The following is a 20,282-nucleotide window of genomic DNA, read 5'->3' on the forward strand; positions in this document are numbered from 1 at the left end:
CGGTGCAGCGGGGCCGCGGGACCAGGACAAAGGCGGCGCGTTTCTAAAGAGGCGGCGGCCCCTGCAGGCGGCAACGGGAATGGCGGCCCGGCCCGAGTCGGCTAGGAGCGCGGGCTGAGGGCGTGGCGGCCCGGACTGGAGGCTTTTGGGGGTCCCCGATCGGCCAGCTGCCGGGCAGGGCTTGGTCCGCAGGCCTGGGAATGCGGGGTGCGCCTCTGCCTGGCCCACGCCCTTCCTCGCCTCAGTAAACCCTGGAGGCCAACCCCCTCTGCCCAGCAACCCTTTGCTGGGGTAGCATTGCTCCATCTTTCAGTTAGAAAACAGGCTCAAAGCTCAGGAGACTTCCCAGGTCCCCACCTGTCTTTGTGGCCTTCTCTGCACCACCCAGGGAGGGGACTCAGGCACGGGCCTGCCCCTACCTCCACAGGTTCCCCCCACCTGTTCCCTCCCATGGGATGGGGTCTCCAGCCCAGGAGTTCCTCTCTGAGCCCACTTGTTTAGTACCCCACCCTTCTCAAAGCCAGGCCAGGCTCTAGGGCCAGAGAACCCAGTGACACACACTCACACCCCAGGCACATCTGCACAGGCATCCCACCTCCCTCTGCTGCTCGGGGATCTACCTGGCCTCACAGATAAGCTCTTGAGTCTTCAGCCAGCTGCCAGGCCAGCGTCCCTGCAGGCTGCCCTGCACGTGGAGGGCTGGGAGCTGATCAGCCAGATCTGGGCCTCTCCGAGCCTGCCTGGCAGGTAAGAGGGCCACGTGGATGGGTACTGGCTGGCAGAGTTAGCTCCAGTCTGTAGGACCCTGTGCCCAGGGCAGGCCCTGGACTGGCAGGCTCCCTGTGACTGGAGCATCCTGGCTGAGGGTTTGGTGGTCTCCCTGGGAGCCCAGCCAGTGTTCCAGTGATGTGAAGCTGAGGGACCTGGTGACTGGGAGGCCTGGCACATTCTGCCTCCCCATCAGGCCTCATGACCTCAGATGTGGCTGGGAGATGTCAGTAGAGCAAGGGGATCAAGGCCTGCTGGCCTCACCAAGGGCAAGTGGGACCTCTCTGAGCCCAGTGCTCCCATCTGAGCACAAAATCACAGGCAGCCTCGTGGGCTGGAGACCAATGATGGTGCCCGTGCCAGGCCAGCTCTCTGACATGGGGTACAGGCCACACTGCCCAGACCCCTCTGGCTGCTGTACTGTGGCCCTGACCACACCTTTGCCTGTTGCGTCCCTGTCACCCTTGTCCCAGGATTGGCTTACCAGGTCATTGTGGAGTACATTCAATTCCCAGACACATGGGAGCTGAGGGGGAACCAAGACCCCCAGCTCCTGTGCACTTGCTCCTGCACCCGGCCATGCACCCAGAGCCGCCTCCCCAGTGGGTACTCGTTGCTGGGTGCCACGAGTGAATCCTCCCCGCAGCCACATGGAGGTGTGTCCCCCATTGTGTAAATGGGGAACATGAGGTCAAGCTCACAGAGCCAGCAGGAGGCTGAGGCTTGTCCCCCATGTCAGCTCTTCCCCCAGGGTCCCTGCATGCAGGAGCTCCCAGATCAGGAAGAGTTCTCCCCACAGGGCCACCTCAGACCAGATGACAAGCCATGTGGCATTGGCCGTCATTCTCGGGTCAGGGCTAGTGTGGACCACGATCCCATGCTCCTGGGTGGCTATAATGATCTAGGACCCCGGGCTGGCCCACCACTGCTAAAAGTTGTGCCCCGCCTGCCTGTAGGTTCAAAGCCCGCTCCTGCAGCAGTTGGGGGCAGCCGTTCTGGGGCACAGGCCCACATGTTTCATCCACCAAGCCCGGATGTTCTGGCTGTTCTGGCCTGGGGTGGGCCTACCACCCACCCGCAGGTCTGTGTGGTGGGAGTGGGGCTGAGACCTGCAAGCCAGCCACTGCAGGCTGTGGGAAAGATTTCCTCTGCCCGCCGCCCCCCCCAAGTCAGCACCTTGGCCAGCGCCCTCCTCGCTGGAAGTCCAGCCTGTAGGATGACTCCTGCATGTCTGCTGTGGGTGTTGGCTGGAGGGAGGGAGAGGTAGGTATGGGCCAGCACTGAGGGGGCCCATGGCAGGCAGAGGAGGAGCTGAGCAGGGCTGGGTGGCAGGTCAGTTGGCCTCCAGCAAGATACAGCTGGCTCCTCGGGCTGGAGACAGTGGCGGGAGTGGGGGAGGGGTATGGTAAGGCACGTTTATCAGGGTGTGGGCAGGTCCAGGAAAGCATGAGGGATGGGGCTGCAGCCTCTGGTCCAGGAGCACAGCCAGCCCTAGGGGTCAGTGCTTGGGGCTGGAGCCAGAGACACCGTGGGAAGAGCCTGGTTGCACACTGCTGACTAGTCCCTGGGTCACCCAGCAAGGGTGGAGAGATGACAGGCCATTCGGGCCACACTGACCTGAGTTCTCCAGGCTTTCTGGACACATGGCTCTGGGGATCAGGAGTGGGTTTGGCCTGCAGACTGCAGACAGCTCTACTCTTGGGGCTGAACAATCCTGTCACCCCTGCCTGGCCTGGGCTTCTGCCTGAATTGCCCCCCTCAGACCCACCACAATGGCCTTCTGTCAGCTCACCCACTACACCCATCCAGTGAAGCCACGTACAGGGCTGCCTCACCCCTCTCCTCCGCCCTGGGGACCAGCCTCCAAGTTCAGCCTGTCAGGCATGAGAGGGCCCTCCCAGCTGTGTGACCTCAGTCCAGCCCCTTGCCCTCTCTGAGCTCGGGGCAGCATGTGGATGAGGCCAACATTAACACCTCCTGGGATGGATGAACTGGCCACCGTCCCTCCTTTGCCCAACCTATCCTATTCCCTGAGAGGCCTGTACAGGGCCTTGAGGGGGCACGTGGGATTCTCACTCAAACCTCCAGGTCCACTGGAGGTAGAATCCAGCTTGGACAAGGGGACCCTTCCACTGTGGCTGGTGCTGGGTAACAGGGACAGGAGTCAACCTGCTCAGACGCTCCCAGAGGCTCGTTTCCATCTTGGACAGAAAGGCCTGTGGTGGCTTTGCTTGGGCAGCTGATGTGGTACCCATGGGCATGTGGTCCCTTGACACCCTCCCAGGGAGGGATGGGGGAATAAGGGGCATGGCCTCTGCTGCACACATTTTGGGCCACCCCAGGGCAGTGCAAGGAAGGACCTGTTAGCTCCAAGGGCATGCAGCAAACCTGCTTCCACCCAGGTGCTGCTCCAATGTGACTTTTCCCAGCACTCTGAGTGGGTGGCTGGGAATGTGGTCGCAGTTCCAGGGAGCTGGGGGGCGCCGGCCTGCCATCTGCTCTCTCTGCACAGGGCAGCTGTCTGCCCAAGGCCCAAAAGAACTCTGTGCCAGGCCTGCTAAGTGCATTCTGTCCTATGGTGTAGACAGTACCACCACTACCCATTTTACAGACAAGAAAATGGAGGTCAGGGGAACTTGGGTAGACCCACATCCTGGCAGCCCCTCCCAGGATGACCTTTGCCCACAGCCACTACTTCACCCAGAAACCCCCATCACCCCAACCTCAGGGCTGCAGAGGGTATCTTGGCCTTCTGTCATCAGCCCTGTGCCCCTGAGGAGTCCCTCTGCCCAACTTTGGTGCATATTAGGCCATAATTAATCTGCTACTTCATCTCTTATTCATCAAAGCCACACACAGCAGCAATGGGGGCCAGTGCAGGGAAGGGGCTGACAGCCCAATCCCTGGCAGCATCCCCAAGAATCCCACTGGGCCTGCCCATCTCCAAATGCCTCCTATCTCCACACCAACTAGACGCCTCCTCCCACAGGATGGCATCCTGGATTCTGCCATGCTGGATGCTCTTTTTGCCAGGAAACATGCACCTTCCACCTCTGGGAGGCTGCCGGGCATGGTCGAGGAAGTGTGTGCATTACACAATGGTGACCCTCACCGCACATCCCATCCCCGCTTCTAGTGGCCGGTCTCCAGGATGGGAACCTAAGCCTGGAGAGGGTAGGGGACTCAGGCTGAGTGGGACCCGCAGCACTGGCACGTGGCACCCAAGGCTGGATCTGCCCCTTCTGCTGACTCCCAGAAGATGCAGTGAGTCCCCAGGGCTCCCTAGTGGTCACTGGGGGGTGGGCTCAGGGTCCGGTCTCAGTGAGTGTAGGTTGGTTGCCTCTGTCTGGGCACCGGCTGAGACCGGGGCTAAGGCTGAGTAGGATGTTCCTGGTCCCTGAGGGCCAAAAGTCTGGAAGGCAGTGCCCCCAGGCTGTGCCCAAGGCATCAGCACTTGATTCATGCCCCTCCCCCACCCCTGCAGGGAATGCGGATCCTTCCAGAGCCACCCACCCGGCAGTGACAGCTAAATTGGGAGCCACTGTTCACACCAGGAGCCCAGCGAGCGGTCAAAACCGGGTCGGGAGAGGGGGGGCCCCTGGTTAGAGGACCCACAAACGCCCAGTGGGGTGGGAAAGGCAGGCCTAGGCGTGGCCATGGCTGCCAGCTGGAGTAGTTTGGAGTGGAGGGCAGGGTGGGCATTGCAGACCCATTCCGAAGTCACAGTGAAAGGCTCCTGCTGGGCCAACTCAGGCTTAGTGCCCAGTCTTGCTTTTCCCAGGGCTCCCTGGGCCCCTGAGACCCTCTCTGGTCTGCCATGATCCACGGGGCATGAAGATTTGCTCCATTTTTCAGATGGAGAGGCTGAGGACAGAGAAGGGCCTGTCCAACTTGGAGCTCAGAACTCCCACCCAAAGTGTACTGTGGAGAACCCCCTGGCCATCCTCTCCTCAATGCCTTCATCTTCTCTCTTGCTCAGTCACTTAGTCATTCAACAAACACATTGGAAGACTGCTTCCAGATACGCTTATATCTCTCTGGACTCGACTCCTCTCACCCTCACAGGGTACAGATGGGGAAATTTAGCCCCAGGGAAGACAGCCTTGTCCTGGGGTCACTCAGCTAATGAACCCAAAACAAAGGGTGTGCCCATGCCAAGTGGTCCCCCAGAAGCCCACAGGGACTGATACAGTGGGGCAGGCAATTGGGACAGAGATGGCTTGGCACTCACCTGGTGCCCCACATTCTACTGGGGTGGCTCAGTCCAAGGTCTTGAGGCTCTGCCCCCCCCCAGCAAGTGACTCTGTACCCCAAGAGCCATGGGACAGAGAGCCATGCCCCATGCCCCAGCTTATCCTGGACTGAGCCTCACCCTGACCCCTGTCCAGGGTCCCAAGCAGAGAGCAGGACAGGTGCCAAACCTGCCCTTCAAGTGAGACAGAGGTCTCTGTGGCCAGTCCTGGAGACTAGTGTCCTGGGCTGGGACTCACCAGGTGCAGGTTCTGAGTTTTCTCATCTGTTCAACGGGCCCTATCACCAGCCTCTTTCACAGGGGTTGAAGGGCACGTTTGCAATGCCTGGCATGAGGAGGGGGCTCTGAGGCGGCTGCAGCAGCAGGCAGGCCTCTGAGACTGGGGTATTTTTAGCCAGGATTCCTGCTGACAGGCCAGGCTGGCCGAGGTTTGCTGCCAGCCACAGAGGCAATTCTCCCAGCCTGCGTCAGGACATTCAGGGTCTGCCACCCAAGTCCAGCCCCGGCTCAGGGCCCCCACCCCATCAGCCCATCCAGCTGCAGCCCTTCCCAGTCAGGTGGCTAGTTCCTCCCAGGGGAGGCTCTCCCAGGTCAGGCATTCTGGGAACTGAGCCTGGGCCCTGAGGGTGCAGCTGAGATCTGGTGAAGGGAGACCTGGTAGCAGAGCCATCGGCTGCCTGTGTGCTGGATCTTGGGCTCCCGGCCACCAGTCTTGACCGGCCTGAGAGCTGGGTTTCTGGGAGTCTCCAATCAATGCCCAGGCTCCGGGCTCCAGGGTCTGGGCTAAGCATGTGTAAGTTCGGCCTGAGGGCCCACTGGCTGCTGCTTCCCACCTGCCTGCAGGCATCCTCTGGAATGACTGGTCAGCAGAGTGGCCATAGCCACCTGCCCCGGGCCTAGCTCCTCTCCCGGACATCCCTGCCCAGTGCTGTCCACCTGCTCTGGCCACTGGGTCTCTGCAGCCTGTCCTACAGGGTGGGCTGGCTCTGCATGTGAGCAGAAGGGCCCACACCTGGGCCTGCAGAGCATCCCGGCTTGGCCAGGACCAACCACTTCCTTTCCCATAGACAAGTGAGGACACCCAGAAAGAATGTCCTCCGCTTGGGCCACTCCCTTGGCACACTCCCTTTCCAAGGCCAGGGGGCAGAACCACTGTTCAGCACGCTGGACAGCGCCGCGCCTGCGCACTCTGCCGCGGGGGGGCGGGGGCGGGGCCGGGATGGGGCGGGGCCGCGGGCGCAGGTCAGAGGAGGTGGTCCGGGCGCTGGGCCCTGGGGCGCGTCCCGGGCCTCGCTGGAGTTCTGAGTGGTGGTTCTCTGACTAAATCAAGAGGCCTTGCCAAAGTAATTCTGAGCAAGCAAAGAAACCCAGGCAAAATTTTAAAATAAGCATACCGAGGGAGACGGGCCATGTGGGATCCTAAAATATATTCTAGAACCACAATAATTAACACGGCCCATGGACAATCAGATGATGGGAAAGAAAACCCAGAAAGAGACTCCAATGCGAATATGAGAAGGGAGAAGGTGAAATCCAGGAGGAAAAATGGATTATTCAACAAATAATTCAAAATACATAACAAATACATCATCTTAGGACAGCTAAACAGACGTTTTGGGGGAAATTTTTGGATTCCCTACCTCACTCCTGATACTAAAATAAGTTCCAAATGGACTAAAGCTTTAAAAAGTAAAAAACCATAAAACTACTAGAAAAAAAAAAAAAAAAACTGTAAACTTGAATCATTCTAAGAATTATACAAAAACCAGAAGCCATAAAGTACAAGATGGATATATTCAACCTCATAAAAATAAAAGGCAGTGCATGGCAGTGAGGGGGGGCACAAAATAAAAAGATAAACAACATACTGTGGGAGTATCGGAGACATTTCACAAAAGGCCACTTCTTGTTACATATAACAAATTCTTACGAATCAGTGAGAAAAAGACCAACAAACCAAGAGAAAAATGACCAAGATATGAAATGAACCCATCAAAACAGGCTCAACTTCACTCAAAATAAGAAAGATGCAAATTTAAATTGCTGTAAGATGCAATACCCCCACCCCCTGACAGGGCAACAGATTTCATTAAGGTTGGGGGACTCACTCTGCGAGAGAGGGGACACCTGCAGGTAGTGATGGGGGCTGGGGGGGCCCACAGGTAGGGATGGGGGGTAGGGGGACACCTGAAGGTAGGGATGGGGGGTGGGGGGACACCTGCAGGTAGGGATGGGGGGTGGGGGGACACCTGTAGGAAGGGATGGGGCGTGAGGGAGGGCACCTGCAGGTAGGGCTGCATTGTCAGATGGCTGGAGATGGGGTGAGAGTGAGACACACTCTTGTGCCCCTTTTACCTACATTACAGGTTGGGGATCCACTCAAAATAGGAATAAAGCATTATTTAAAAAGAAAACAAATGACCCCATCCCCTCCTGGCTGCCACCACTGACAAGGTAGCAGGCAGGGATTCTCCTGGTGCCCACCTGTGCAGAGCTGCCACCAGGCGCCCGGAAGGGCCTCCCCCACCCTCGTTTTCACTGACGCTGTGCTAGCAAGACCTGCTTTAATTAGTCTGTCGTTCAGCTGTCCTGCTTCTAGGCAGCAGTGCCAGATTAACGGGTGCACAGGGGCCCTGCTCCCCGGCTCCCACTGCAGCCCCTCACCAGAGGCTCCACTGCCCCTCCTCATGGGTCCAGTCAGCTTCACCCACATTGCTTTATCACACCCCAGCTATCCCCACTTGTCACAGGTCGCTAGCAGATCCTTGGCCTCTCATAGACTGGCCACATGTCCCTGGGCAGTCCCTTCCCCTCCCAGCCTCAGTTTCCCTGTTGGTGAAATGGGGTAAGACCTACTTCTTAGGAGGTAGAATTAACAAGAATAGGGAAGGCAGGAGTGGTGGGATGTGAGAGGAGCAACCCTGCCAGGGTCCCAAAGTGGGTTGGGGGTCCCTGAGTTTGCAGGTGTCCATCTGGGAGGTGCAAAGACAACAGTCATTTGGAGAAGAGGTGGGTAACCCAGGAGGGTTGCCTGGAAGAGGCAGATAGCTGGTCCCTGAGTGCTGGGCCAGGGCGACCAAGGCTGACTGTCCACTCCTTAGGGACCCACTTGCCTAGTTTTGCCCGCCCCCCCCACCCCGCTGGACCAAGGAGGGGATGCTTGACCAGCCTGGGCTCTGGGTAACCCCCGGGGCTGAGCTTCAGGGACCAGAGTGAGGCGGAAGCTGCTTTCACTGAAGCAGAGCCTGGGTCTCCCCTGCCCCATAACTCACCAGCTTGTCTTGTCCTGGCAGAGCTTTCTGGGGAAAAGGTCATCTTTTCAGCTGAGGCTGACTGGAGGTGGGAGGATGGCAGCAGGGCCGGGTGCGGAGGAGTGAGACTTCGGGGGTGAGAACTGGGGGGAGGCACCTCCAGCAGGCACTCTGCCTGCCAGGTCAGGAACGCCTCCTGTGTGCCCCTCAGGGTGCAGGCTATGCCGCCCCTGCCCCACCCAGGTCCTAGGACAGGGAGACCCCGTCTGGGGGACCCACGCTCCTGAGAGGGGGAGTCCAGCCCCGAGAGCATCTGGCCACAGTTGGGGAAAAGGCTCTTCCACGTGCTTGTCGGGTATGGAGCATGGTGTGGACGTGGCCCATGTCACAGATAAGGAGACTGAAGTCCAGGAGGCTCTCTGTGGTGTACAGGAAGTAAGGAGTGGGGAAGGGCCACAGCCAGATGTGTGGTGGGTCACTGTCTCCACCTTGTCCAGGCCTGACTCCTGGGAAGCCCCCCGGATGCCTGGTGGGCTGGGTCCCAGGTGACAAACCACACCTCTGTGTCCCTTTGTTCTTGAGAAGTTTCAATGACTAAAAGGCAGATCCTACAACAGAAAAATGACATCAGGTAAAAACCAAGGAAAGAGGAGCAAAGTATGTGCTTTAGTTGATAATAATAATGTATCAATATTGGTTCATCAATTACACATACTAAGTAAAATGTTAACAATAGGGGAAACTGGGATGTGAGCTCCCTATGTTATCCTCTCAATTTTTCTGTAAATATAAAACTTCTAAAATTTTAAAGTTTATTTTTTAAAAAAAAGGAGAAGAAGAGATGGGTTTGTCAGCAAAAGTCTGGGATATACAGAATGGAGCAGGAGGACACCCTCCCTCCAGTGACAACCCAGGCCGTGCGCGCCCATTTCACCCCGTCGGGCCCAGTCCTGTGCTGCCCTTCCCTGCTCTCCCCTCACTGATACCTGCCGCTGCCTGGGACACCCTCTGAACCCCTCTTCCTGGCCGTGCGAGGCCTGGTGGGTGTAATCCATGAACCCTGCACGGTTGGCCATGGCAGTGGGTTCTGAGTTAGGCAGGCTCTTACTCTGCAGAGTATCCCTGCACTTAGGACCTGGCCCGGCCACCTTTCCAGGTGGGACGAGGGGGTGGCCCCATCTGAGCTCCCAGGGTGTGGGGGCCATGGGCTGGGGCCCAGCTGGCCCTCTCCCGTGAGGCTGTGGTCCCCTTCAGTTTCTTCTTCAGAAAACAGAGTGTGGTGGGTGATGCCCAGGCCTGAGGGTCAGACGGGCGGGGTTCAACCCCACCCCCCGTTGCCCTATCCCTCCCTAGCTGAGTGACCTCATTGCCAGGCTGGGGCTCCTGTGATAGAACAGGGACCAGTTAGCTCCCGCTAAGCTCCGGGGACGTGGCACCTGGGCAGCGGTCCTCAGCTAACTGTGCCCACCCAACGAGGGGCCAAGCAGGGCTCTGCCTGTGGCAGGATTTTCCTCTACTGGGCTGGGGAGCCCAGATTAGTCCAAATTAAGTGATGTCCATGTGCTCATCTCCAGGAGCGATGAGGGGTTGGGGATGGGGTGGAGGGCCCAGCTCTGTTACTGACCTCTGTGTGCCAGGCCCTAGCACCCACCACGCCAGAGGCTCCATCAGTCCCAGCCTCTGCCCCTCCTTCTCCTTACACAGCCCAAGGGCTCACCCGGGACTCATCTGGGAGCCTGGAGCCCTGACCCAGCCCCAAGGCACACACAGCCACTGAAACCTCCCATTTGGGGACCCAGGACACTAAGGGGCAGCACCTCGGGGTGGCCGTGGCCCCTCCTCTGCTAAGATTGGGTCCAGATATGTCACTAGACCCCACAAACTTGTGTCTCATAGCTTCTCATGGGGTGTGAGGACGCTGACTGGTCATGGGGACCTCTCTACTGAAAAGGGACACCAGACCATCGCCAACATCTTTCCAGAAGGGAGTACCCGCTCCCAGGAGTTTAATGTAAAACATAGAGGGTCACCTAGATGCTGTGCTGGGGCAATACCTAGTGAAGCTGCCCGGCGCCCGCTGTGCCCTGTCACAGGGCCCTGGCCTGTATACTCTTTCTTTGTGTTCACACCACTTGCCTGCTCCAGAAGCCAGGACCATGGCTCCATGGGCACAGCCCGTGAGGGTGAGGGCTGCCCTGGGCCAAGCTGCTCGAGTGAAAAGGGGTCCAGGCCAGGGAAGGCAGGTGCAAAGCCTGGGCCTCATGGAGCCAGCCTGGGGTGCAGCCGGGCCTGCTGCCTCTCCCTGGCTTCCGTCCCTCCATCAGGAAACTCCCAGGAAGTCCCTCACTGGCCCGGCCTGCTCTGAAACATGGGCAGGGGAGTGAGGTCCGGATGAGCCGCCCTCACCAGAGTTCCTGGATTGGAACAAAGGGGCAGCGTCTCCCCCAAAGAAATGAGGCCCCCAAAGAGCCCAGTCCCCCAGACATTTGGGGACATGTGTTAAAGAGCAGGTGGCTGCTTCCATTAGGCAGGAGAGGAAACTGAGGCTCAAAGTTGTTCCAGATGCCCCCACGTGCCACAGTGAGTGGGTGACACCCCAAATGGTCATCTCTCCTCTGCCACACCATGGGGGTGGGAGGGCAGTGGCTGCAACCAGAAAATTCTGCTGTAGACTTTTTTAGTTGCATGAGTCTGAGGAGATGATTAAAGGGTAGATTATGGGGAGATAAAAAGTGTGAGTGGTGCACAGGGCGTAGAGAAAGCACAAGAGCCTCAAAAACCCCGCGACACCCCCACTGGGGTGAGTCAGAGACAGACACCAGACAGCGGACGTGGAGACAAGGAGAGGATGGAGTAGTACTGGATCACGAGCCCCCTGCAGCACACCCTGCCTGTCAGTCCCGGGGCCGTCAGGTGCTGTGGGTACGGAGGGAGGGGCAGCATCTGCCTGGGCCTGGGTCCCAGAGGCTCAGACACCCTGCGGGCACTCAGGCTGAGAACAGCCCACTGCACAGATGGTGATTTTGGCCGGGGAATGGAGAAGGCACATGCAGAGTCTTGTGGCCGCCGTGTAGTACGCTGCAGCCCTCGTGTACTCAGCACCACGCTGGGCTCCAGAGAGACCAAGGAGCCAGGGGCCACCAGGCCTCAGTTTCCCTCATTATATACAGCTTCAAATAAGATCCCAGTAAAAGTGCACCTGTCCCTGGGTGAGAGGGAGTGGGCGCCAGTCCTGGCTGAGCCTGGCGTTTAGTTGGACGGAGAGAGGAGGCGGCACCTGCCACCAACCGTCGCAGCTACCCCCGCCCAGCCCGCCAAGAGAGGAGGGAAGCCTTGAAGTGCCAGGTCTTTGAATCGCCGTCTCCATGGCAACGTGTGGGCACAAAGGGCCGGGCCTGAGCAGGCGGCGGCGGCTGTGCAAGGCTGGAAGGAGGAAGGGAATCTTTTATTTGTGGGGACAGGGCGTCGGGGAGCTGGACTGTGCCCATGCCTGTGGCCAGACCGAGGTCTTGAGGCTGTGTCCCCTGCCCAATAGCCAAGGCCTCTGAGCCAGCACCTGCCTGGCACGCCCGAGCCACGCGGCCAGTCTGGGAGGATGGAGCATGGGCAAATCAAGTGCAAGGCTGGAGCGAGAGTCCAGCACACATCCAGCCTGAGAAGCAACCCCAGAGGACCCCAGGGGTGAGGGAGCCTCCTCCTTCCCCTGCACCCCAGTCTATAGGGCACACTTGCTAGGACAGGTGCATGCCAGGTGCTAGGGCAGGTGCAGGCAGTGAGGAAATGTGGCCGAACTCAGGTGCTACCAAAGGGCCTCTCAGAAGAGGAGACCAGAAAGAGCCAGGCATGGGCAGAAAGAACCATCAGTGCGAAGGCCCTGAGGCAAGACAGACCTGCGGGAATCTAAGGGTAGGCAGGAAGCCAGGAGCCTGAGGGGGCAGACCGGCCCCCTGCAGCCTCTCCCCCCACCCACAGGGCCATGGGCGCCAGGCCTCCGACACTGGGCGCTGGGGCCACCAGGTGTACGCCCTGCCTGCTTCCGGTGCCGCCACCGTCCACTCCTGGCTTCCAGCCGCCAGCCCCGTCTCCCCCGAGCTCCTCCCCTCAGTGCTGACACCCTGTTCCTTGAGCCCCCAGATGCAGGGAACTGCACCCAGGGTGCACGAGGGGGACTCTGACCCCAGAGACCTGGAAGCAGTGCAGAAACCACCATCGTGAAGCAGAGATTTTATTTCCCTTTTAAAAATATCTGAGCCAGATTGAAGAGAGAGAGAGACGGACACGAGTGTCAGAGCCCTGCGGTTACTTCCCCAAGACCCACCCCACAACAGCCTGTCGTGCCTCCCGGCAGCATGCCCTTTCCTTGTAAATGTCGAGATTGGGTCAATATTTTATGACACTGGGAGAACCGAACTGGAAATTCAAACCCAGCATGTTCAACGAGTCACCCGCATGTCCTCTGAGGCAAAGGAGGGATGCTGGAGTACCCACCACCTCAGTCCTCAGGTGTTAACGAGGAGCCAAACCACGGGCTGAGGGGGGCTTGTGGGAAACGCCATGTTCCCTCCACCCGAAACCTGGGCGGGCCTGCCTGGGAAGCTGCAAGCCCTCTGTCCCCAGGAGCCTGGGGCCCGTCCTGAGACCCACAATGTACGTCTGCGTTTTCGTCCCCTCCACGTTCCCACAGCTCCTGGCGCCCTGTGCTCAAGCCTCAGGGCAAGTTAGGGCAGTTGGTGCTGTTTCCTCCCATCGCATCTGGAGACAACACCCGCTCACAGCCACCTCTGCCCCGAGCCAGGCTGCCTCTCTCCTGGTGGGGTCTGGCTCAGTTTTGTCTCCCCCAAGTTCAGCTTTGGGTTTCTGAGCCCAGAGACAGGAGAGTGAGGGCTCCAGGGAACCAGGCAGGACTGAGGGTGAAGGGAGGGGACGAGGGCTGGACCAGCACAGACCAACACACAGTGGGAGGAAGGGGGCCCGGGGGGAGCAGGTGGCCGGCTCAGAGCTCATTCTCTCCAGGGGCACCTTGTCTGGAACAGCCCCGGACCCCCCATTCCAAAGATGACCCTCCAGCTCAGGGAGCCTAGATGAGTATGTTCCTCAAACCACCACCCCCTCCAAGACCACGTTGTCAGGGGCAACAAATGGCATGTTCCGCCGCGGCCACTGCCCACCGCTGTGGGGCTCCAGCCCAGACAAACCCCAGCTCCTCCTGATGCTCAGAACAAGGGCTGCGGGCTGCCACCTGCTCCCCCCATCCCCGTCGACCCTCTCCGACCCCACTAGGGACGTCCTCTCCCCAGACGTGTCTCACGCTCCCATTTCATCCACATCAGCTCCCCTGCAGAGATGAGGGGCAGCAAAGTGAAGTTTGGACGGGGGGAGACGGAGCGCAGGCCAGGCCACCCAGGGCCTGCCACACCCCCTCCGGCCTTTGTGTGGCCAGACTCTCCCCGGACACAGCCTCAGGCCCCCACATGCTTCTTTTCCTCCCTCAGAGGCTGGGAGTAGTGGCCCCTGCCCTACACCTTGATGAGAAAGGGCACAAGGCTGCTGGAGACCCCAGTGCCCCCTTGGCAGCATGAATCAGTGGGTGCTATGGAGCAGAGCACAGTGGGAGCCACTCCCGGGGACACTGGAGGTGAAGACATCGAGGAAACCCAGTGACAGGATGGGAGATCCCAGGCTGGCACTGGTGGTATAGGGGGACACATAGTCAGATGGGGCAACGGCAGGGTTACCCCAACAGAGACCTGGGCCAGGTAGGAGGCCTCTGTTCCGAATGGGAAGGGGCTAGATGCTGTGGCCTAGGCCAGTGGCTCTATTCAATGCTTTTTTAAAATTAATTAATTTATTTATTTATTTTGGGCTGCGTTGGGTCTTCGTTGCTGAGCGTGGGTTTTTCTCTGGTTGCGTCGAGCGGGGGCTACTCTTCATTGCAGTGCATGGGCTTCTCACTGCGGTGGCTTCTTTTCTTGCGGAGCACGGGCTCTAGGTGTGTGGGCTTCAGTAGTTGCATCACGTGGGTTCAGTAGTTGTGGCTCGCAGACTCTAGAATGCAGGCTCAGTAGTTGTGGTGCATGGGTTTAGTTGCTCCGTGGCATGTGGGATCTTCCCAGACCAGGGCTTGAATCCGTGTCCCCTGCACTGGCAGGCAGATTCTTAACCACTGTGCCACCAGGGAAGTCCCTCAATTTTTTTTTTAACTTTTTATTTTATATTGAGTATAGACAATTAACAATGCTGTGATAATCTATTCAATTTTTTGTAAGGGGGAAGTTGCTCCCATTGATCATCAAACCCTTTTGTTACAAAATGCCCCATCCTCGAAGACAATGTGCTTCGGGAGGAGGAAGGTGAGGCAGGTTCAAGTCTGTCCTCGGTGGAGTGGGCCTAAGACGCCCACCCGGCCAGCCCTCAGCCCCTGGGGCTGCCCCTTGAAAACGGTGCCCAGAATTGGGCCAGCCCCTGGCTGACACAGGGCCTGCGGTCACCAGGCCCAGGGCTCCAGGTTGAGCCACCACGAGGGGCAGCTCAAGGCTCATTCGCTGGTTCAGGCTGTCACTCACTCAGCATCCGAGCTGGTGTCCTTGGCAGGTGTCTGTCCTGACACTCTGAAGAAGGAGGCGAGCTTTGGAGTCTGGGCCCTTTCCCCGAGGGAGCTCGTAGGTCTCACCAGCTTCTCGCCCGGCCAAGGCCATGGCCTCACACCCGGCTCTGCACATAGGGCACGTCAGACCTAGCCCATCTTCCTGGTGCCTCTGTGTCAGGTAGGAGGCTGCGACTTTCAGTGTGGGCTTGGGAGGCTGGACAAAGGGCACCGTGGGGCTGCGGGCACCGGGGGGCTGCAGGCCCCAGAGGGTGAGGGTGTGGAACCGTGTGGGGCAGTGGGCAGCGCTGGGGCAGGAGACCCTGTGTGTGGACATGGTGTGGGGTTTGGAGAGGCTGCAGGCCTAGGGGTGATGGGGTGGGTTGGGGAGATAGCCCCCCAGAGTCCAGACCAGAGTGTCCTGGTTGGGGGCACTCTCCTTCTTGGCACAGTGACCTCCAGGGAGCACACCCTCCACCTGTCTGCCCCTCCAGATGGGCATCCTGGTTGGCTGGCCCTGGGCCCTTGCGGGCCACCGGGTGTCTCTGTCTCTGGGGCTCACTGTGGGCCAGCGTGACTGCTCTGCAGTAGGTGCCACCCAGCCTGCTCCTTGCCGGCTTCCTCTGGAGGCGGAGGGCCTGAAGAGGGGCTGTGGGGACCCAATCATCCCCAGGCAAGCCGGCCACACATACTGGGAAGACTGTGGGGAGAAACTCTGGGCTGCAGTGGGGGCGAGGTGGGGTAGACAGTGGTGATACACCCACAGTGAGCCTTTGGCTTCAAAGAACAGAAAACCCACTGCAAACTGGGCTGGATGGTGAAGGGAACTCATGGGCTTGTGTAACTGAGAAGATTTGCAGCGATGTAAGTTTCAGGGGCTGCTTGATCAAGGCTCACTCTGCTCCTAGAGGTTCCCTCGGCCATGCTGCCCCGTGTGCCTGCTTTACCTTCCTGGAAGCCCACAGTGCACTTCTCACCTCAGCTGTTCAGCAGCCACCCTCGGCTCCACCCTCATTGTCCCATTTCCATGCCCAGGGCAGGCCACAGCGACCTGGCTAGCCTCAGTTCTGCCTGGTCCAGATCAGCCTCTGTGGCAGGTACAAGTCTGTGCTGACAACCTGAGCCAGCCAGGCCCCAGTCTTCACAGTGGGAATGGGCCAGGCCCAGCCAGGTCACAGCTGCTGGGGGTGGGGTGGGATTCTTGCCAGTGTGGCTGGGGAGGGGTGGGGGTGGAGGGCAGCCCGGACTGATTCTGAGTGCATGGAACAGCCGTGGGAGGTTTCTCAGGCATGGCTGGGGGCAGGAGGGCAGTTAGGAGCTTCCGTCCAGGATGGGGGCCAAGCAAGTGGGCTGGGGAAGGAGGGAGAGGGAGACGGAAGTTGGGGTGAGTGAAGAAGAATGGGGGGGCGATGTCCCTAGGGCCAGTGGTGCCATGTGGTGGCTGGGGGCATGGGGTCGGGGCTTGTTTGAGGAGGGTCAGTTGTGTGGAGCCTACAGTGGGAGCCTGGGCCCAGGGGTGGGTCCTGGGAGTGGCTGGGCTGGTGGGAGGACCATTGTGGACTGTAGTTACAGCCAAGACACCAATGCATTCACCTGAGAAAGAAGGTGGACAGTGAAGGGAGGGTCCCAGGCCAGAGGCCGGATCCAGCAGTGGGAGGAGGAGGGCTTGATGGCAAATTCAGAACACCACCCATGGGGCCGAGGGGGTTGATACCACCAAACCTGAACTTATGGGAAGGAGCTGTGGAGGTTCTGGAACCAGCAGCCTTGAAGGGGTGAGCTCCCTGTCACTGGAGGACACGAAGAGACTGACCACCCACTGAGGCAGCAAGGCTCTGCAGCCTTCAAGATGCTGGGTCCAGGGCTTCCCTGGTGGCGCAGTGGTTGAGAGTCTGCCTGCCAATGCAGGGGACACGGGTTCGAGCCCTGGTCTGGGAAGATCCCACGTGCCGCGAAGCGACTGGGCCCGTGAGCCACATTGCTGAGCCTGCGCGTCTGGAGCCTGTGCTCCGCAACAAGAGAGGCCGCGATAGTGAGAGGCCCGCGCACTGTGATGAAGAGTGGCCCCCGCTTGCTGCAACTAGAGAAAGCCTTCGCACAGAAATGAAGACCCAACACAGTCATAAATAAATAAATAAATAAATAAATAAATAAATAAATAAATAAAAAGATGCTGGGTCCAGGGAGCCTCACATTGGTGCAGGGTACAGCCATCTCTGTCAGGACCCCCACTGGGAGAAGTTGGCCCCTGAGGATGCTTGGCCAGGCCTTGGAGGCCCAGTCTTGCTCCCTGGAGGTGCTCCCTACCTGTGGCCTCAGCAGCTGGCTGCACGTGGGGTCTCTGAGCTGCTGGGAGGTGCGTTTTCCAGGATGTGTGGTGCAGAAGCAACACAAACGTGCTTTATGGCCCCTGGGCTGCCGCCCAGAATGTTCTGGAGCCTCACCCGGTCCTTGGGGGCCCAGGGGTACAGGAGGCAAACCCTGTGCTGGGCTCTGGGATGGGCCAGGACAGTGTCTGGGGGTGGCCCGTGCGTGGGGGCTGGTGAGAGCAGTGGGAGAGAGCTCTGTGCTGGGGGCAGGTGGCAGGATAGAGGCCTGAAGGGGAGGTGGCCTGGAGTGGGGGAGGGGTGAGGCCTGATCTCCCTCTGCAGATGCGGTTCAGGGTCTGGGTGTCCTAGAGGCGGGATAAGGCCCCTTGAGGTGGGGTGGGGGGGCTCTATACAGGGGGCTCCATGGCCCTCTTGCTGCCCTCTGCTGGCCAGCTCTGTCACTGCGGGCCTAGCCCCTCAGCTCCCCAACACTCCCAAGGGCATGGACCCCAAGAGACCAGGCCAGGCAGTGCCAGGGGCAGGCACGGGGTTGACTTGCTGAGGTCTGAGGGGGCTGGGAGCCTGTGCCGATCCCTGTGCCCAGCGTCATCTGGAGCAGGAGGTCCTGGGGGACTCTGTGGGACAGCCTGGGGGCCGCCACCACTGCCCCACAGTGGCTTGAGAGGAAAGGGCTCAGAAAGGCTGGGCTGCAACCCAAGGTCTCAGGACAGCAGGGGCCAGCTTGGCAGGTGCCCTGCCACCAGGAGGAGGACAGGAAACCCCACCCCAAGCACCTGGCACTGTGGCTCCCCATCTGGGCCCTTGGTGAGAGATCTAAGGAGAAGCTAAGGGCAGGGGATCCATCCCTTCTGCCCCCAACATCACCCTGAACGTGGCCTGACTCCCCCAGCCCCTCCCAGAGGGCGCTCACCACCCAGACCCTCTTTATGGCGGACCTTCCTCTGTGTGCCCCAGAGCTCTGTACACAGGTAATGAATTCCGTCAATCCTAATGGAGTTTGATACTTGGTTAAAACAGGCCAGTGGGCTGTTCTGGATGAACAGTGACTTTGGTGCTGACCCTGTGCCCAGCCCAGGGCTGAGCTGAGGCCAGGTCTTCACCTGTGATCACCGGGGGCTGTGAAGGGCTCAGGGCAGATTCTGTTTGCTAAGAGCCCTCAGTGCCCCAGGGCCTCCCCCTACACCACCCCCTCTTCCCTCAGCGCCCCCGAGAACCTGCTCTGCTCTTTGGGGGGTGGGGGTGACAGGCCTCGTGCCCCCAGTGCTGCTGCTCCTGAGTCCACCCACCCTCGCAGTTTGCAAACAGACCACATCCCTCACAGGCTGCTGGGGGGACAGAGCTGAAGGCGTCTCTTGGCTTCTGTGGGGCCTCTACACCCACTGAGCTGCCGTGAGCTGGTGCAGGGCTGTTGGGCGCCTAGAGAACTCGTCCTGAGGCAGCCCTGCCACGTGGCAGGTCCCTGTGAGGACATGGACACTCTGAGAGCACCAGGAGCACAGGAGCCCCGAGCCCTGTGGGACAGGAAGTTCCAGAAAAGAGGGCGGGTGTGCACACATGAACATATGTGTGGGGTGGGGCCAGTGTGCCTCGGGTACAGGTGCACGTGTGCACACGTGTCACACCTGCAAAGAAGAGATTGGAGAGAGACACGCCTGAATTTCAGCCCTGGCTTCCAGCCCTGGGTTTGGGGTCTCAGACAGTGCTGTTCTGTCTGCTGATCTTCCATGTGTTTATCAAGATGTCTACAGAAAGCACAGGCTAGCTCTATAATCAGAAAGGAAACAAGCTTTTTCAAAATATCAGACAGTGTTCAAAGCACATGAAGGTCTCTGAGAGGCTAAGGGTAAGTCCAGGTGGTCCAGAGAGAGGCTCCAGGAACCTGGCAGGGCGGCTAAGGCAGAAGCGGGGCTGCACTGGGACTCGGGGGACCCACAGGGCTCTGTTTTAGTATCGTTTGCGTGTGTGTGTGTGTGTGTGTGTGTGTGTGTGTGTGTGTGTTGCATTTCTTTGTGTTTTTTTTTTGATTTATTTATTTATGTATTTTTGGCTGCATTGGGTTTTCATTGCTGCGCACAGGCTTTTCTCTGGTTGCGGCGAGCAGGGGCTACTTACTCTTTGTTGCGGTGCATGGGCTTCTCATTGCGGTGGCTTCTCTTTGCGGAGCACAGGCTCTAGGCACGCGGGCTTCAGTAGTTGTGGCACACGGGCTCAGTAGTTGTGGCTCGCGGGCTCTAGAGCACAGGCTTAGTAGCTGTGGCACATGGGCTTAGTTGCTCCGCAACATGTGGGATCTTCCCGGACTGGGGCTCGAACCCGTGTTCCCTGCATCGGCAGGCAGAGTTTTAACCACTGCGCCACCAGGGAAGCCCTGTGTGTTGCATTTCTCACCAGCCACCCTGCACCTCTGGGCCCTGTCCTCACCAGGCCCACCTGTCTGTTGTCCTTATGGCCTGGAGGTGGGGCCTTCCCACTGTGCCCCACAGTCTGCTCTGCCCCAGGGCGCCCAACCTAGTCCTTCCAGACCCACCCCTGGCCCTCAGGGAACTTGCTGGGGCTCGCCTGGGGTGGGCACCCTCGTTCCCCAGGCTCAGCCCCCAGAGAAGGCATGCAACCCCCAACGCCCACGGCCTCCTGCTTCCCCTTCAGCCTCAGCAGGCGGCAGCATCTGAGTGGACAGAGGACACAGCTTTTCTCCCCCTTGGCCCCCTGCCCCGCACCACATTCCCCCACACGTGTGTTTAAACATTAATCGGAGGAGGGGGAGGCCTGTCTGCGCTGCTGTCTGCAATACGGGGTCTAACGTGGATGGCCAGGGGGCCGGGTCGTCCGTGCCTTGCCTCTCCAGGAGGGTGGCAGGATGCACAGAACAGCGTGCTCTGCTGAGGGGCAGGGAGGCCAAGATCAGCATCGCTGAGCACCTGGAGGTACAGCTCGTACCAACTTCAAAGTGTGGCCGGAGCAAGGAAGGAAAATCAATGTTGGGCTGAAGGACTATTCGCAGCTGCAGGGATGGGGGTGGGGGCGGAGAGGGGACAGGGCTGGGGGCGGGGCTGGGGGCGCCAGACCCACTCCGGCTCCACAGGCCCCTGCGCCTTTCC

This window comes from Balaenoptera musculus, chromosome 14 (genome assembly GCF_009873245.2).
Source record: "Balaenoptera musculus isolate JJ_BM4_2016_0621 chromosome 14, mBalMus1.pri.v3, whole genome shotgun sequence".
Taxonomy (NCBI): Eukaryota; Metazoa; Chordata; class Mammalia; order Artiodactyla; family Balaenopteridae; genus Balaenoptera; species Balaenoptera musculus.